The 13,071-nt window shown below is 36.5% G+C and overlaps 1 long non-coding RNA gene across 2 annotated transcripts in view; it reads right to left on the minus strand.

Annotated features, from left to right (window-relative positions):
- LOC127506744 (uncharacterized) overlaps positions 1 to 13,071 on the minus strand; it is a 112,220-nt gene that overhangs the window by 42,430 nt on the left and 56,719 nt on the right. The window lies entirely within an intron of this gene.

Genomic DNA, 13,071 nt, shown 5'->3' on the forward strand with positions numbered 1-13,071 from the left:
ATTAAAGAAATGTGCTAAAGAAATATGTTAAATTAATATGAGAAACCCCTCTAGCTGACACCAAAATGTAAATAATGCATAACAGAAACCAGACTTTACACAGAACATTAGCAACATTTTTAGACCTTTGATTCCAAAACGACATGAACTTTCACTGCCTGTTCCCAACAACTTCTAAGAAGACTTACAGTGGAGCTTGAATTACAGCAAGGGATTCATAGCTCGGAAGATCAGAAAATAAAGGACTGATTTCATAATTTGTTATCTGTTTTCAAGAGCCCTACTAGGAAGAGTAATCTCCATGGACTCTCAGTCTGTTTAAATGCAGAAACATCTCGCTCAACTTTGACTTAACGCAGAGAGCTGGGCGATGGCCAACACAGCAGCAATCTCAGTTGTAAGGACGCTTAGATGGATTCTCAAGTACAGAATATTCCATGAGGACATGTGGGTCTGTGACACGTTGCTGAAACAAGACTCCCAAAGCATCTAATAATAATAAAAAAAATTGATTCCAAGAAGACTCATGGAAGAAATCCTCAAGTCTTGCTTCCAGGAAAAGTCTGTATGGGACAGCTGAGGCAGTGGGCCCTGTGAAACTTTACATGGAATGAAGGACAGGATTTTCACACGATGCACCAGGATGTGAGCTCTACAAATCATCCCTCACATGAAACAGATGCCACACCTGGAATAGATGACCCAGATGAGTTTTTTTTTTTTTCATTGGAAAAGCCAAAGTCAGCTCAGCTGTTTGAGAATGACGTCTTCTGGATTAAAATCACAACATATGCGAGACGCTTCCTTAGCTGTTTAAATCAATTTGTGAAGCACTTTAGCTCATCCCATTCGCTTTGACTCATCTGCAGACTAATTGAGAGAGAGAGAAAGAGAGAAAGGCCTGCATGAGGCAGAACTCCAGAATCAGTCCTCAAGGCACTGGTAATGAACAGAGAGCTAGTTCCTCCTGTTCAAGCCTCAAAATTAAATAAAGTCATTATGGCTGAAGCTCTGGCAGAAACAGAATTCATAATATCCACATTTACAGAAAACATCAAACACTGTTTATATTCAATTAAGAATCTCATTTGAATGTGATTCAACAAACGAAGGAAAAAAACACACCATGAAATTTGCTTTCAAAGACTTGAAGGAAAAAATCCACCTACTTACAGAACTATTACATTCATATTTATGTTTACATGCTCTGGATTGATCCCTATATACTGAAAGAAGAAAAGTTTTGATAATCTTATGTGTTCCAAAATGATGCAAAACATCTTATTTCTTTAAGAGTTTGATTAGGTGAATACATACAATTTTAAGTATGCACAATATCAGTTATCAGACAATACCAGCATTTCTTTTAATTTATACATATAGGATGATATTGGACATTTAATTATTTCTGTTCATGTTAAGACTGAGATTACTTTTACGTTCATCTAGCACATAAAGGTATTGCGACAGAAGTTCCTTATTGTGACATACATCAGTGATTATTGGAAAAAAACGGACAGGGACTCCATCAGTTCTTGATTGGATAGAGGGAGATCTGAATGCAAACTTGCAGTCGTTTGTAAAAAAAGGAGCATGAATGAAACAAATGAAACCATGCATGGATTAACTGTTAAAGGGTTAGTTCACCCAAAAATGAAATACTGTCATTACTCACCCTCATGTCGTTCCAAACCTTGTCGTTAAGACTTCATTCGTCTTCGGAACACAAATTAAGATATTTTTGATAAAATCTGAGAGCTTTCTGACTCCTCCATTAACAACCACTTACAAGGTCCAGAAAGGTACTAAAAACATTGTTAAAATAGTCAATGTGACTGCAGTGGTTCAACCTTAATTTTATGAAGCGACGAGAATACTTTTTGTGTGCAAAAACTAAACAAAAATAATGACTTTATTCAACAATATCCTCTCTACTGTGTCATTCTCTTATGGTGTTTACGTCCAGTAGCGTGTTTACTGGGACCCCTACACCCCCCCAAATGTGAATACTGCCGAGGGGAACCCGGACCCCCTCCCGGAGATTTACAGAATGCCGGCTCAGTATTGGCAGATGCTTCATAAAATTAAGGTTGAACCACTGCAGTCACGTCGACTATTTAAACAATGTCTTTACTACCTTTCTGGACCTTGAAAGTGGTGGTTAAATTGCTGTCTATTGAGGAGTCATAGAGCCATCGGATTTCAACAAAAATATCTTAATTTGTGTTCTGAAGATGAACAAAGGTCTTACAGGTGTGGAACGACATGAGGGTGAGTAATAAATGACAGAATTTTCATTCTTGGATGAACTAACCCTTTAAAGATAAATAACATACACTTCAAAAATAGATGCCCACTTTAATAAACCAGTAAGAGAACATCTTGTAAAGAGTCATTTCTTGAGAACAATAAGAACAAACTAACATTCCTTTGAAATAAGCAGTAAACTCTGTTTCAGACAACAAACACCTAACGGTCTTGAACTAATCATTCAAATCCATTGATTATACCTCTATTCTGAGATTTTCACACCATTGAACCAGCATCCTAGAGGTCATTCTTCCTTTATCCAGAATTATTTTTTTCAGAAATCTTTAAATGGCACAGTAAAAGGGCACATTTATTTATTATACATTCAAACAACTCTTAACTGTTCAGATTGTAGCTGGATTTAGCGAACTCTTTATCATACTCAACATGATGGCGCATCATTCAAATATCATACAAACATTATCAAGCATCACATTTATCTAACCTTGAAAGCATTATCTTTAATGCATAAATCTATCATGAACTATACTATTAGACATTTCCTCCTGAGCAGGATAAAGGGAACTAGAGGAAACTGTTTGGCCAGCTGTCCTTAACTGCCTTAACTGTTGTTTTGTATTGCTCTACATCTATAGTTTATTGTTTTAACACCCTCATGGTGTTGCTTTTGTGTCACAAGGAGGAAAAGACAGACTAATTACCAAGTAACCAATGCTTTAGAATTTCAAGTAAGACCCCTACGTATACAACACACTTAGATTCTCAAGATAAACTCTTGGGTAAATGTATTACTCAGTCAAGCATCCCCTCACGTCACGGTGAGCTCTTGACTGTTGGCTGCTGGGAACACACTTGATGGCTCTTTTCTTACATCAAGATCTGTGCAGGCATCTGCTCAACACCATTACATCATAATACTCAAGAGGGCATTAACACCGCCATTGCAGAACATGTCATCTCCAACTACTGTCCCATCTGTTCTGGAAAGCTCCCTGCCAGTTAAACTAACACCTTTCACCTCTCTCGCCCTCCACGCACCACAGGACATCTAGGTAAATCAAGTCAAGAGATATTCATTCTGAATTTGACACGCTTCTTAAGATGTTGTTCACCATTTGAATGTAAATGTAAAAATACTTCAAGCTCAATGCCAAAACAATTAGGGCTGCAAAATATATTGGTACTATAGAAGTTCTTGGCCATTATTTGAACTTTTATAGCGGTATCAGATGACATTGAATATTTAATTGTACATGCTCATTACCTTTGTCGCAATGTTGTTATAATTAACAAAACTATTCAAAACATTTTCATTAAAATATAACTGAAATAAAATGCAATATAAATATTAGACAGAAAAAAACTGAAGTGTTGCCTTAACTAAAATAAATAAGTTTATGTTGAAGTACTACATTTCTTTAACTAAAACTGATATAAAAATAAATAAAATTACATAAAAACAAACTAAAATAAATGAAATAAACTACTAAAACATAACTAAATTTAAAACAAAACTAATTAAAAATATTAATAAATGCCATAATATTATATTAATAACACTGTATTGCCATCATCTAACATTCACTAAGTTAATCTTTAAAGAAAGTGATAATTTATGTTTCACTTATATCATTTAAAATGAGTGATTTTAGTTAGGGTTTTATTTTTAATTTATTTAAACAAAATAATATAGAATTTTATTATCAGCCATTACTCTGAAAATATCACAATCACATGTAGCTTAATACTGACAGCAATTTTTTAAAGAAAGAAAAAAAAAGCCTTATTTCCTCTGTTTCATTTACTGGTTCCTCTAATTCCTCCAGATGTTATATGAGAACAAAGAGTGAGCTCATATATATATATATACACAAACATTGATTTTTTTCAATATAAAGTTTCACATTTGTGTGTGGCTTCTGTTTGCCTCGTCCAATCAGCACACAGTATGAGCCCGGTTGAATAATTAATTGTGTTTGGTTGCGATATGTCTATACATCCTTGTGTGTGCGCAGAAGAACATGATACTCCTTACAAACACAGGCACACCACAACACTAAAACATGCACAATGACGCACTCAACCCACAAAGGACGCATTACTGAGCTTTCTCATTCCACATCTGAGCATGGTTTATAATAACCAGGTATAATCAAACAAAAGAAAATAAAACAACATAAAATATATGACAGCTGAAGACTAACGTGCCATTAAACGTGTCAAGGCCAAGGGAGGTGTGCTGGTGGGGGATGATGGGGCACTTTAAAAGGCAGGAACCAGTGGTGATCGTATTGTATTCTCCAGATGGCCGACTATCTCCTCTCCTTTACACAGAGTCCGGCCGGAGCAATTCAAGCCTCCCTGGGGACACACAGGACTTGCACAGAAGAGTCATTGAGTTCTCAACTACTCATCCCATAACATGAAAGGGAAGACCGCTCACTTTGCCACAGCTACTGCTTTAGTCAGCCATGACGAATGAACCTGGACTCTAGGAATTGCTATCTGATCAATAAAATGCTCGTAAAAGGCTGAGATATAAAATATGCGCCATCTGATCACTTCCTGCCTTCAAGGAATGCTTCAGCATTAACATCAAGAGATCATCTGCATTTTCACAACAAGCTAAAATGCAATACAGCAATCATGTTTATGGCAGGGCAACGTACTGACGCGAGTGCAAGACATTTACAACAGTAACTAAAGGTCTAATCTAATGTGTAAAAAAAAAAAAAATTTAATAATTACTTCTATCTTGGTTTAATCTGCAAAGACAACTCGAAGTAAGCCATTCATAGGTCATGAGAACAGGCGGGAATGATGTGGGCCAGGCAGAAGAGACCATAGTTTTTGGGAAACCTGTTTGAAAACAATAAATTATATTTGCAAATCCATTTGTTATTTCTGAGGAGCACCTTTTAACAAAGCTTGTAATACAGTAACTAGGTCAGTGGATCTCAACTGGCTTATAGTGGTTGACCGATTATCGACCAATATTTGGCATTTTTTAATTAGCTGCATTGGACGCATTGCTTTTTTTTTTTTTTTTTTTGCTTTTTTTGGCGATAAGTGCTGTAAGCAGGACTTTTGAGATGATCTGAGCTTTGTGACATGGTGTGACATCCTGCTGGAAGTAGCCATCAGAAAATGGGTACTGTGGTCATAAAGAGATGGGCATGGTCAGCAACAATACTCAGGTAGGCTGTGGTGTTTAAACAACGCTCAGTTGGTACTAAGGGGCCCAAAGTGTGCCAATAATTATCCCCAGCATTACGCCACCAGCAGCAGCCTGATCTGTTGATAAACAACGGTCATGTTGTTTACGCCAAATTATGCCCCTTCCATCTGAATGTCGCAGCAGAAATCCAGACTCATCAGACCAGGCAACGTTTTTCCAATCTTCTATTGTCAAATTTTGGTAAGCCCGTGTGAATTGTAGCCTCAGTTTCCTGTTCTTAGCTGACAGGAGTGGCACTGGTGAGGTCTTCTGTAGCCCTTCTGCTTCAAGGTTTGACGTGTTGTGTGTTTGAGTTACTGTTGCCTTTCTATCAGCTCAAACCAGTCTGGTCATTCTCCTCTGATCTCTGGCACCAACAAGGCATTTTCGCCCACAGAACTGCCCGACACTGGATATTTTCTCTTTTTCTGGCCATTCTCTGTAAACTCTAGAGATTGTTCATGAAAATCCCACTAGATCAGCAGTTTCTGAAATACTCAGACCAGCCCGTCTGGCACCAACAACCATGCCACGTTCAAAGTCACTTAAATCACCTTTCTTCCCCAGATTGCAGGGGAAGCAGATTGTCTTGACCATGTCTACATGCCTTAATGCATTGACTTGCTGCCATGTGATTGGCTGATTTGATATTTGCGTTAACAAGCAGTTATACTCAGAATAAATCTTTGAATATCTACTGAACATTTAATGCCACAAACAAACATTGGCGAATCCAGCCGTCAGGGCTTCTGAATAGCTAATTGTATCCCATATAAAAATACACGTTTTCTGTTTTTTGACGGTCCATCTGTGCGAATGATCCAAGTCCTGTGAATTGAATGCTATAATAGTATTAAACATCATGTTGCTATAGTAAATATTATGGTAAATAAATATAAATTTTTAATACAGCAATCATCAAAAAAAAATTGCCTACTACTTGTACACCGTTAGCTGCAATTTATTTTCAATTTAACGTTGAGTTTTCCCTGCCATCCATGACCCTAGTAGAACTTCTTTTTTTGAGAACCACAGAACTAGGTGATGGGTGAGCGAGAGCAATAGGATAGGACAACTCAGGTCTTGGACATCTTTTACAAACCATGTAACACAACACATAACAGCTGAGCACTTGCCTAAATATCGGAGCCTCTTATGGAAGTTGCTACCGAAGATTAAGTTTCATATCAATCCCTAAAGAGCCACTGCATGCTGCTGTATCACAGAGAGACAGAGAGAGAGAGAGACCAAAGCTGGGAGACTGCCAGTGACCCTGATGACTCCCAGTGCGGGAAGGACAGGATGAGACTCAGTGACATTAGCACCATGTTGGCCTCACACTCATCGTTTGAACACTCAGTGCTTGGGTTGGGTATCGTTTGAATTTTAACGATTCTGATTCTGCTTATCGATTCCGATTCTTATTGATTCCAGTAAGGCCAAAAAAAAAAACAAAAAAAAATTGGATATCATTCACATTTCCATTCTAAGTCTCATTGTGAAACATTCCTTTGTAGCTGAATACCATGAACAAAAACAACAGGCTAAAGGACACTTTTGCCTGTGATTTAAAAATACCATAGCAAAAACAACTAGCCAAACTCATATAAATTTAAAGCATTATTAAAGGGTTAGTTCACCCAAAAGTGAAAATAATGTAATGTATTACTCACCCTCATGTCATTCTACACCCGTAAGACCTTCGTTCATCTTCAGAACACAAATTAAGATATTGTTGATGAAATCCGATGGCTCAGTGAGGCCTCCATTGAGAGCAAAGCCACTGAAACTCAAGGTCCATAAAGGTACTAAAAACATATTTGAAACAGTTCATGTGAGTTCAGTGGTTCTGTTTTAATATTATAAAGTGACAAGAATACTTTTTGTGCACCAAAAAACCCCCCAAAATAACAACTTTTTAACAATATCTAGTGATGGGCCGATTTCAAAACAATGCTTCAGAGCTTTATGTATCGAATCAGTGGATCGGAGGGCCAAAGTCACGTGATTTCAGCAGTTTAGCCGTTGATATGACATCCAAATCACTACTTTGAAACAAAACATTCATAAAGCTTCGAAGCTTCATGAAGCAGTGAAATTGGTCCATCAGTAGATATTGTTGAAAAGTTGTTATTTTGTTCTTTTGGAACACAAAAAGTATTCTTGTCACTTTTTAATATTAAGATTAAGACCACTGAACTCACATGAAATGTTTCAAATATGTTTTTAGTACCTTTATGGATCTTGAGAGTTTCAATGGCTTTGCTCTCAATGGAGGCCTCACTGAGCCATCGGATTTCATCAACAATAACTTAATTTGTGTTCCGAAGATGAACGAAGGTCTTACGGGTGTAGAACGACATGAGGGTGAGTAATAAATTACATTATTTTCATTTTTGGGTGAACTAACCCTTTAAAGACAAGTAAACACTTTAATTAAACACTTTCAATTAAAAAAAGAATTTGCAAATAAACAAATTAGCAATCGTACAAATAAATGCAACTGAACAAAGATAAGATTGAAATAAAATGTTTTAAGATTTTCAGGTACAGAAACTGTACTCAAATGTAAAATAACTGCACTTTATAAATAAAATATACATTACAAATATAGTTACAAAAGTTATTCAGTCAAGAATAGCAAAGTGAACTTTCTTTGTCTTTTGTTGTTTGATTAACATTATTATAGAGACAACAGCAGGAATATTAGGCCGCTGTCACTTTAAGAGCTGCACGGATCCAATATACTGTTACACATGCGTTTTCTTTGTCAACTGTTTACGTTCACTTAAGACATAACCGACTATGTTTACGAGGATATTTTGACATATTTTTGTGTGCATTTGTCCATTCAAGTGCAAAAAGGCAGAGAAGAGAACTCAGTTCAGTATTGCACACTATACAGTATGAGAGGTGGTGTTCTGAGTGCACGTCATTTCAGAAAACGGCGCGCGAGTCTTTTTGAGCTTTAACGGTTTAAAATCACAATTAAAACCACTTTTTCTATGCGCAAACTGTGGATGTGTGCACTGTACAGCACAGAAAACAGTGTGCAGGTCTTGAACTTGAATGGTATTAAAATGCACACAAAGGAATTGATAAGAGGAATCAAAATTTTAATTTTATAACAAGTATCCGATTCCTGACCTTAAGTATTTCCAACCCTAGTGCTAAGAGCCAAAACTGGACCGACTGCAACAGGCAGTTACATCAGTCACTCCACAGGGGCACACAGAGTTTAAATTAAGATTTTTCTGGGCTTTGTTATTGAGACAAATACACAGTGTCAGGTTATGTAAATGAAAGAGAACATGAGTTCAGGCTGTGGTTGAGTGACCAATTTGACCGCAGCCTGACTTTCATGACAAACGAACACCATAATGTTTCAATTATGATGTCACAATTTTCTGCTATCTGATAAAATGTCAGTTTTTTTTTAATGAGTCAGTCAAAAACATTCACAAAACTCGCTCATGAAGTAGCAGTGAATCATTCATAGCTAGTTACTGAGTTCTCAACTGAATCACTCACTGAGTTACTGTTACTTGTAATTAAAAACACATATTCAAAACTGTTTTGCTGTAATAGTAGTCTAAATAAAATTATTCATTAAAAATATTTTAAAAAATAATATAAAAATTTAATAAAAAATTAATATAAAAAAAACATTATAGGCTATTGTTTTGCTAAATTATCGCAAAAAAAAAAAGAAAAAAAAAGAAAAGAAAAGAAAAGATATATAATGAGTGATATGGCAGAAATACAATCAGGATCACTACAGTTACAGCATCAAATCTTGCAACTATCTTTACTTAAAAGGATAGTTCACCCAAAAATGAAAATTACCCCATGATTTACTCACCCTCAAGCCATCCTAGGTGTATATGACTATCTTCTTTCAGATGAACACAATCAGAGATATATTTAAAAATATCCTTAGTCCTCCAAGGTTTGTAACAGTTGTGAATGGTACCCCAAATTCTGAAGACAAAAAAAAATGCATCCATCCATAAAAAAATTAATCCATATGACTCATTTAATAATACTGTAATTTGTAATCTAATCGAATCATTTATTTTACGGTCATTTTACCTAATGGCTTCCCTTTTTTTTTTTTTTTTTTTTTTTTTAATTTGGGAGCCATGCAGTACTGGTCATTTCAAGAGGTTTGCGCTTATGCAAACATCTACATAACAATAACCTTCATTTAACTTGTGAAAACCCATGTATGAGGCTATATAATGCCCTTAACCAGACAGTAAACTTGTGTTCCCATATGGGAGAAGAACAACCAGCCAGCTCTGTTTCTGGATCATTAACTTCAACAAAGTGCCATCCAGCGCATTCAGTTCAACATTCGCGCTCATCTAATCAAAACTAATTCAGCCATGTTGCTGCAGCAATCATTTCTGCATGCTCCACCAGCTGCTACATCTCCCTAGGTGCATCTGAATCCTTGCTTCATGACCAATGAATAATGAAGTCAGCAGTATAGTTTATATGAGAGACAAATGATATGTCTTGAGAGTGCTGCGCCATTTAGACCTTCCCTGTAAATATGGTCGTCCACCAGACCTCAGGTCAACACAGCTGACCTGAGGTACCACACACCATCCTAAACAAAAAAAAAAGCAGTTGCATTGAAAAGGAGGCCCCTGCATAGAGCACTCAATCATAAAGGCCATTCAACCGCAACGTAACAGACTGAAATCTAAGCTAATTGAGTCAGGTCTGCTCTCATGGGACATGTTAAAGGTATGGAACAGCTTTGCACAGGCCAAGCACCGTCCTTTTAATTTACAGATCTGCACAATGCAATGCATGTTTTGAAGTGTCAGGAGACCTACAGGACCACTGGATTTCCATCCTTTAAAGGGTTAGTTGACCCAAAAATGAAAAATCTGTCATTAATTACTCACCCTCATGTCATTCCACACCTGTAAGACCTTCGTTTATCTTCTGAACACAAATTAAGATATTTTTGATAAAATCGGATTGCTCAGTGAGGCCTGCATTGAAACAAGTTAATTTACACTTTCAAATGCCCAGAAAGGTACTAAAGTTATATTTAAAACAGTTCATGTGACTACAGTGGTTCAACCTTAATGTTATGAAGCAACGAGAATACTTTTTGTGCACCAAAAAAAAAACAAAATAACGACTTTATTCAACAATATCTAGTGATGGCCGATTTCAAAACACTGCTTCATGAAGCTTTACGAATCTTTTGTTTCAAATCAGTGGTTCGGAGCACCAAACTCACGTGATTTCAGTAAATGAGGCTTCGTTACTTCATAAGTGTTTCGAAATTTCAATGGTTCACGTGATTTGGCAGATTGATACACGCTCCGAAACACTGATTCGAAACAAAAGATTTGTAAAGCTTCGAAGCTTCATGAAGCGGTGTTTTGAAATCGACCATCACTAGATATTGTTGAATAAAGTCATTATATTACAAAGTAGGCCTCACTGAGCCATCGGATTTTATCAAAAACATCTTAATTTGTGTTCTGAAGATGAACAAAGGTCTTATGGGTGTGGAAAGACATAAGGGTGATAGTTCACACAAAAATGGAAATTCTGTCATTTAGAGTACATCACCCTCATGTCCTTCCAAACTTATATGACTTTCTTTCTTCTGCAGAACACAAAAGTAGATATTTTGAAGAATGCTTCATTGTTATTGTCCATGTAATGAAAGTCAACTGGGTCCTAAACAACACTGGACCCTATATTGACTTTCATTGAATGGACAACAAACATGTCCCACAGAAGAAAGAACTGCACACAGGTTTGGAATGACAATCCTACAGTCGCTGTTTGCATATGTATAGAATTATAATTTCTCTAGGGCTGCAACTAATGATTAGCCTATTTCTCCCTTTAATTTTTCTACAGAAGTCTGTCTCTGGTAGTACCATGAAGTTAATATAACATCACATCATGGCAGAGGGAACCCCCTCCTCATGACCGTCCACCACCAGCCTCCAGATCGTAAATCTCTTACAGGGTAGTCCTAACTCCAATGATAGACTGAGCGCTTCAGAAAATAATTTATGAACACACTGTCAACACACTGTACTGAAGGAAGACAGGCACTGCTTACACAGTGACAGTGACAAGACCTGCAAATTAAGAATAAATCGGCAAACTTGACTAAAAATTTGTGTGGCCCTTCCCTGGTAAAGTCATTTAATGGTACGTTGAATTTATCATACCATAAAATTATCAATGGACCCACTTGCCTGACTTGCATTTAAAAATATGGTCATTTATAAAATACACACAAAACACATGGAAGAAAAGCTTCCATTTTGGCAGCATAACACTGTAACCTTTTAGCAAATCATGTTTATTTTTATACAGTAGCTTTCATAACCAGTTCTATAAGACAAAGACAACTACACACAAACTCCATATAAAATCTATTAAGTTGTCATCAACTTAATGTTTTCTACAGGTAACATCATAACTGTATAAATAACAGTCACATTAATGCCATGTTAACATGTTAAAAGTTATTAGTAAATGCAGATGTCGATATGTTGCATTAAATCAAGAAGCTCTGACAAATCAAAACAAATCAATGCTCATAAACGTGCAAAGTTCAGTGCCCAAAATGAATGTATAATAATAAAAATGTTAATAATAATAATAATAATAAAAATAATGTTTTATAATAAATTGTTTCGAGTTTCCCATTCAAACCTATATTGTTTACTGACTGTATAAGCACCTGTGGCACAAAACATAAGCACATTTTGTTGCGCTAAAGCTAAGATTTTGTTTCACAACTGATGCATCTTAAACGCAACAATGGAGAAGAGTCTTACCATTTTGGACGCCTTAGTCAAGTCTGTTCACTTTCCACATCTGAAATGTTCTTCATTTCCAAATATTTTGCGACCCACAGGCTACATTAGCCAGGCTGCTAAGTGTACGTCCTTCTCTCCCCTCCATGTGCTCACAGCAGCACGCGCATCGTAGGGCGCTTTGCATAGAGTCAGATCAGGGCTTGACGTCACCGTGCGACAACTTCATCTATTACTACACAAAACATTATGAATTAACTTGTGGCGTGTGAAACTATCCTATATTGTCTATTTAGTTGCATTATCATCCTAATAGTGATTGTAAACACCACAGTGTTTGACACTAAAACTAAAAATCTGTCTCAGACAAAAAGACAATGTCAGATTTCACTTATTCAGGACTCTTGAGCATATTTTTTTTCCCTCCACATGGATCCAGGATGAGTAATAAAACACTTATCTACCGTAAAGAATGTAACACTCATGATGTACTATTGTGAAACACAGGATGACAACGCAGACCATCAAATGTCATGACAGTATTTACCTCTGGACGTTGAGCTCCACAGGTGTAAGAGGTTCATTAGATGATGGCTGACAAACTGGAACATGTTTTTAATATATCATGCACCATCATGAGTAATCTGATGAGCAACCAGATAAGGTGTCTGAGCAATTGCGCAAAAGATAAAAGTCATCTAGAATGGTTTCCTTAAAAGTTCATAGTTAGCAGAACAAGAAAATTATATTAGAGAAAATAGGATATGAAAA

Source organism: Ctenopharyngodon idella, chromosome 2 (genome assembly GCF_019924925.1).
Source record: "Ctenopharyngodon idella isolate HZGC_01 chromosome 2, HZGC01, whole genome shotgun sequence".
NCBI lineage: Eukaryota > Metazoa > Chordata > Actinopteri > Cypriniformes > Xenocyprididae > Ctenopharyngodon > Ctenopharyngodon idella.